The sequence below is a fragment of the Physeter macrocephalus genome, chromosome 13 (genome assembly GCF_002837175.3).
Source record: "Physeter macrocephalus isolate SW-GA chromosome 13, ASM283717v5, whole genome shotgun sequence".
Lineage (NCBI taxonomy): Eukaryota > Metazoa > Chordata > Mammalia > Artiodactyla > Physeteridae > Physeter > Physeter macrocephalus.
The window spans coordinates 53,267,353-53,274,925 of record NC_041226.1 but is presented as its reverse complement, the minus strand read 5'-3'; positions in this window follow the sequence as shown (position 1 = coordinate 53,274,925).

Sequence of the window (7,573 nt, the reverse complement as noted above, 5' to 3'; positions counted from 1 at the left end):
TGCTACCTAAAAATAAACCTGCATTGACCTTTACCTCACAGTCGGTATTTCCCCCTCTTCAATTTTGCCAACAGTGAAACGATCATTTAGGGATCTCTACGCTTGAGAGAAGCTTTGTTTGTGTTGGAATGTTACAAAATACATTTTGGAGATAATGTCTTTTAACCCAATTATAACTTCATCCTCTAGGAATTCAGTTTTCACTAGAAGTGTTCTGGATTTCCATAACCTTTCCCACTGTAACTATCTCATCGGGTTTTTCCTTGTCCCCACTCACCCTGGTCAGATTGTCCTCTTTACCCACCTTGGGCACTCCATGCTCATCATTCATCTTCTTGCCAGAATTCCTTGCTCTTTGCCTGGCTAGGGTCTCTTTATTCACCACGTTCCAAGTCAGTCCACTTTCTCCATGAACCTCTCCAACCCTCATTTATCTTCTTTTCTGTAAATTTAGCACTCAACTGTTTTGAGTGTCCGTAGAACATGTTAGTTAAGAGCAAAGATTGGAGAATCAGAATACGTGGGTTTGAATCCTGGATCTGCAATCTATTAGCTGTATAACCTTGGGCAAGTTATATAGATTCTCTGTGCTTCACTTTTTCCCATTAGTAAAGTGGAGATAATAATGTATTCTACTTCATTGAATGGTGGGAGAATTTAATAGGATAATATAATCAACACTTAGTGCAGTGCGTATTTAGAATGAGTACCATGTGTCTGTCACAATTTGTGTTTTGTATTTTTGTTCAGTCATATTACACAATAGAAAGCAGAGGTCATCTTTTATTCTCTTTAGCCATCCCCAGTAGTGCCAAGAGAGAACTAAGAACAAAGAGACATTTAACCACTTGCTTATGGATTGATTGTGTCAATTGAATTAAAATGTCTTTTCTAATATGCCAAGTGGCAAGAAAAATTCACCATATATGTTAGTCCGATTAGACTAAGAAGAGTGTTACTGAATCTTATGAACAACCCTAAGCCCTAAACAGAAGTCAAGAGGAAAATGAGCCTCTGTACCCCTCACTCTTTGACTTAGAGCTTTTGTCCATGGCCCACACTGCTGCCACCAGATGGGTGAAGCAGTGCGCACTTATCTCTGATTTGTCTTTGAGTTTTCTTCTTACTCTCAAAGAAAAGAAAATAATGTGTAAACTAGGTCAACAGAATGTGTAAACTAGGACCACAGAAGGGGGTTGCAATAAAAGCAGAAAAACAAGCTTCATCTAAGAAAATCACGCTGCTCTTTGTTGCATTGGATTCTGTTTTAAAAACAATTTATTTTCTATGGACCATGTCATAGAACTCTTGGATACTACAACATTTTCAATGTAATTCCATTTAAATCTAGATTTTTGCTGTTTGTTTAACTGTAGTTCAGAGCTAATCTTACTTCTCTTTTAGAAAGCACATATCAAGACAATTTTCTATTGAAACTGCTTCTAGAGGTCACACAACAAATTCTGTTTCTCCTCTTTCTCTCTTTGTTCAACCTTATTCCTTGACCTAAATACACTCCTGTTAGACGCTAAGATTCAAAACATCTGTCTACACCTTTCCTAGATTCCCTCTGGAGGGCCTGACTTTGTTCTTGACTGTATATTGCTAACCACAGTAGAAGCCATGAACACAGCTTGTCTCCCTACAGGTCCCAGACTGCCTGATTGCCAGTGACAGCAATTTATGCTTTTATGACCACTCACTGCTATAACACATTTAGATTTTATGGTAGTAACTCATGGATCCAGTGATGTTTGTGAAATTCAGTTGGGTGAGCAACTGTCTTTGTTTGACAATCCTGTCTTCAGAACTGTTTTCTTCTTTAAGTTTTTCAGAATTCCAGATCCCTGAAAAATCATAACGATTGTTATGCCTGCTTATTCATATGAATTAGACCAGCAATGACCCAAGCTTAGTCAGAAGTGGTGTCAAACACCAGAAAGGCGTCTTGCATAGCATTTTGTATCACCATGGAAATGCTGAATACATAGCAATGTCAATGGAGTAGTACTCTTTAACTGTTTGCTCTGTAACCTTCATCTAGTCATATTAAATATGATAGAAACATACCTGAACTCACTTTTATGTAGATGGACTATCAGCACATCTTGTTATTATAATTCTCCTTAAATTAAAGAGCCAACTCTGACTTAGGATTCAGGTTATCTTGCCTCACCGACTGTTACTTTGCAGATTCTCCCATTATCTGATTTCAGACAGGGAAACAAACCCTGGAGATAGTGGAAATTCTAATGCAAATGGTCGGAATAGGCATGATGCAGTTTGCTGTGTGGAGATGAAACTCATGGTCCTTCAGTATGGAAACTAAAGACTAAACTAAACTGTTGTCAACTAAGAGAGACTCGAAGCCAAGCTGATTACAAGCCCACTGAAGAGCAGGATTTCCAAAGAGCAAAAGCACATCTAATGTGGATTTTTGAAGGTTGTTTCAAAGAGGTAGGGCAAAGCACAGTGTGTTTGGAGAGAAAGAACGGAGATGTGGAACAACGGTATGGTGCAATCTTTAAGGCAAGGGCAAGGACAAGGGCAGGGGAAAGCTGAAGGGTTTAATGCTGGCAGAATTGCAGAGTATGATTGCTTTGAGATTACAGTAAATCAAGGGATAAAGAGGTTAAAGAATGAACTACATAAGTAGGTTTGTGAAATTAATGATGGTTCTAAACAGGCTTGTTGAACTCAGAGAAATGCAGTAATTCATAGTGAGTAGGAAAATGGACAGACATTCAAGTTCGATGGATTCTCTTATTCCTTTATCTGTTCTTACCTTTGTGGCATAGGACAGACAACCTAATTCTTTCATATGCTAGGCTGCATAATGGTATACTGAGTTTCCACCTGATTACGTAGGGAGTCTAAGGTCCAGGGAGTTAGTGACCACTCAGTACTTTGGAGCTCTTTGGAAGGGCACATGTACTTGCATATTCATTTAGTAGAGTAATTGTTCCTTGTTTCAACAAAACAAAACCAAATACAAATAACTAAAAAATGAAAAAGAATGTTCAAAGATACGGAATTAAACAGAAGGCAGATGTCATCTCTCTTTTTGTGCCATCAGCACCAAGCCCAGTGCCTGGCACATCTTAGACTATTTACGGGTTTGATGAGAAATGATTCTGAAAATGGCTAAATTAATTTTTGGGGGGAAAAATTGGATTCATCGAAGTCATTTAATGAGTGAAGTTAGTCATGCCGAACATGTCAATTTTGTTTCATCTCAGCAGAAATACACTCATCTGTCACTGTTTTGCACTTTCTAGCGTGATCTAAGTCTGATATGCAATGCTGTTTAAGCCGTTTGAGTGTGGGCTGGACCTAGTAATTTGCTTCTAATGTATAGATAGTGGCAAGAGGGCTGGGAGGGCATTTCTGAGATTAGGTTACAAGAGGACTGTGACTTCCTCTGTGGTGCTCTCTTGCGCCCTCTCTAGGGTCACTTGCCCTAAAAGAAGCATGCTGCCATGATGGGGGCATGGAGATACCCACGTGGCATGGTGAGGAGTTGAGGCCCTTAGTTCAACAGTGCATGAGGGTGTTGAGCCTGGCTGCAACAATGCAAGGGGGCTGGAAAGCTAATCATTCAGCCCTAGCTGGGACTTGGCATGACCATAAATAACCCCAGCTGACAACTGGATTGCAACCTCGTGAGAAACCCTGAATCTAAGGGACCCAGCTAAACCATTCCTAGATACCCAACCCACAGAAACTACAAAATACTAAATGTTTGTTATGTTAAGAAGCTAAGTTTTGGGATGATTTGTTATGCAGCGATAGATAATGAATACACTGTTAAATAAAAAGAAAAAAAATCCTTGGGCAAGGTGTTTGAAAACTAGACTTGTTTTTTTTCCTAACAGTTTTTACTATTGTTTTTGCTGAGCGTCCTAAAGAGAGAGACAGAGAAGGAGACAGAGAGAGAGAAGGGAGTGCGGTGGGGGAAGAAGAGGAGAGATTGACTCTGTCTTTCCTTCTACTCCTTCAAGGATTCTAACTTTTATCTTCCCTGTCTTCTAAGATAGCAGTCTTGGGGAGCTGAATTGAGTACATATTTGGCTTCCAAACAAATCTTCAAATACATGAAGGCTGGTTATATAAAATAGATAAAAATTATTTTAAAATGTAGTTTTCTTAATCGATAGATGGCACGTGAATATTTTCAAAAGTATTTAGAAAAATGTAAAAATATTTTAAGAAGAAAGGTAAACAAAGGCTAAATTTACATTGTTATAATATTTATTGTATATAATTTCATTGCTATTTAGTGTTTTTATACTCATTTGTTTATACTAATATTGCAAATATTTGCTAATATATGTAAACTTGTTTCATGGCTCTATTTTGGAAATCCATATTGCATTTCACCTGCCTGTACATCTATTTATTATATTTTCTTTCTCATCATAGGTAGTAGCAGTATTCTGCAGGTTTTGGTGATACCAGGGAGTTAAATTATCTTTAAACTGATGTTCTATTCATGAGTATATACTGTCTGAGAGCACATTGAATTTTATTAACTATGTCTCTGAAACTTCTGAAACTTCTTGGAATGAAGAGAAATGTTTTGTTTTTTTTCTTTATTCTTGCCAGTATGGTAACTTTCTGAATCCATTATTTTTCTAGCATGCCATTTAAATATGAATATTTTAGGAGTTAATTGCAAAGATCATAAATGTGATACCTGTGAAAAGCACACTGAAGCCAGTTTTATCTTTTTAACCAAAGACAGAATCTGAAGAACAAGATTTTTTTTCTTATTCTCCTCCTCATGATAATCAACGCATATTTATAATTACCTATGGGCATTGTATTATACTAATACCTGCAGATCTTTTTTATTCATTCAACGAAAGGTTGCCAAATTCACCTATTCCATGAAGATTTTATGGCAGTAAATGTTGTCATCATCCCTTAAACTGGTAGGGTGCTTTATAGTTCACAAAGCATTTTCATGTGCATCATTCTATTAGTGCCTCACAGTGGCCCTGGAATTAGGAGGGACGTTTACTATTGTTCTCATTTTATGGAGGAGGAAATCCAAGCTAAGAGAATTTAAGTAACTCTGCCACTCGGGGGTTAGAAAGTGGTATGCTTGAGTCCTGAATCTATCTACTAACTCTTGGTCCAGTGCTCAGTCCATAGGTTGTTTTTATTTTATAAATTTCTGACAGGTGTAACCACACCAAATTTATGATTAATAATAAGTGTTGAAATGTTGAATGACTCAGATAAGTGCGTTAACTTTCGAATGGCTTAGATCAAGTGTGAAAGGAGATACCACCATATAAACCAGGAGTCTCTGTTTTGCTCTACCTGCAACTAGTAGTTAAGCTTAGTAAAAATATGCAAGTCCTACTGATGGGATATATTCCTGGCACTTATTTCCACTGGGATTTATGGCCCAACTTACTTAACAAGTGATAAGGGAAGCACCTCTGGTTTCAGCTCAAGGTGTATTTAGTATTAGAGGAATTGGCACACTTATTATCCCATATTGGAGGGCATCCAGTTACAATCCAATCTAGGGCTTGATGATTGCTTTATCTGGAATAAGGAGTCATTTGTTCAAAGATGTGCTTGACACTAACTGCTTTGAGAGATCTGAGGACCCGGCAAAGTCAGGCACCCAGTGGGGACTTCGGGTGTTCGTGCTCCAGCCCCGTCCCCGGCCTCGCCGCCGCCCCCTTGCCCTTGTTAGGAGTTGGATGTGTCTGTCACATGACTACCTGTCTTTGAGACTCTGGTTTAATCCTCTAACATGGATCACTGGCCCATAGACTATTGATCTTTTTTTTTTTTTTTTTTTTTTGCAAAGAAGATAGAATTTATTAGAGGGGAAGGTCGCTGCCAGAACAGTGGGCCAACTTGCTAGTAGTCTGGGAGAGTAGAGCCCGAACATGTGCTATTGATCAATTTTTATAGCCAGAAAACAAAGGAATGGTCCGAGGTAAAAATTTCGTTTACTGATTGGTCGAGGCACATGTACCTTCCTTCTATAGGGTGGGAGTGGGACAGGGCAGATGCCTTTCCTTATTTGGGACAGGTCTCCTCGCCCAGGTGGGCTCAGGAATTTCGTAACCATGGCAACATGGTGGTGAGGGCGATTAAGAGTCTGGTAGGGGGTGTAATGCTGAAAGTTTTTCAGGCAGGGTTGTCTTTTGTCCTTGAAGCACCATTGTCCTTCGGGCACCACAATGATCTATATAATGTAGTATTTCTTTCTTTTTTTTTTTAAACATCTTTATTGGAGTATAATTGCTTTACAATGGTGTGTTAGTTTCTGCTTTACAACAAAGTGTATCAGTTATACGTATACACATGTTCCCATATCTCTTCCCTCTTGCGTCTCCCTCCCTCCCACCCTCCCTATCCCACACCTCTAGGGGGTCACAATTGATTGCTACAGGATTCCTACTGGCTGAGCTATAAAGAATTTCATTCTAATGTGCACATTGTAGGTGTTCAGCAAATATTTGCTAAAAATAAATGAATAAATGCATACTTTCATCACTGAAAACTTTCAAAACCCAGAGAAAATGTGGTTTACACCTTCCCGGGGCTGGGCCTGTTATTTTCCTTATCAGAATTTCCTTGAAGTGTTTGTTAAGTACCAGCTTGAATACCCTTCACATTTGGGGTTCCTGTGTCCTGATCAGTGGTAGAAAAGCAGCTGCAGTGTAGTGACAGGGGCATGGAAGGGCTCCCAGTGGGTCTCTGGAGGAGCCATGTTTTGTGCAGAGGTAGGGGTGAATTCTGGGCTCAGAAGCGCCTGGGTCAGCCAACAGTTTTGATCAGTTACCCAGGAGGGAGTGAATGAGTGGGAAGCACCAAGGTTAATTTGTTGATTAAAATTATAATTCAGCATTTACATTTTCAAAGTACTTTATGATTGCTAATGAGTTGTTCTTCAAAGTGGGCCTGGGAGGAAGGTTAGCCTCTTCGTCCCCACTGTACCAAAGAGGAAGCAGACACCTGATGTTAAGTGGCTCACTCAAAGTTGCCCAGGCAAGTTCACCATGAAAAAGTCTTGGTTGAACTTTAGGAACTGGCTGTCTACACTGGGCTCAAGGTCTCCCCAGGGGAGTTGGCTCATCTTGGGGCTCTGTTGTCTAAATGTGGGTTGATGTGGGTCTGAGATCTTCTAACGAAATAAGCTCAACCATCCTCACTCCTGAAGGATGTCAAGGAGGAAGAATAATTCTGGGAATGCACTACTTTGATCTGTCCAGGGCTGTGAGTGTGTAAATTCTGCTCATGAACATTATTTCAGGAGTCTGAGCCTTTGCTTTCGCTTTTCAACAAATCTCCCAGGAAACCTTTTGCTGCAAGTCTTCTCTTTGAGATAAACTCATGTTCATATTAATCCCACTTTTAGATTTTTATTCAATTAAAATAGACAGAATAGCATATATATTTTTTCTTGTTACAAGGAAATGAAGCAACTGTTCATCCCTAATCAGTGCTTATGGGAGACGCAGACCTCCAAAAGCTCTTTTTTTTTTTTTTTTTTTTTTTTTTGCGGTACGCGGGCCTCTCACCGCTGTGGCCTCTCCCGTTG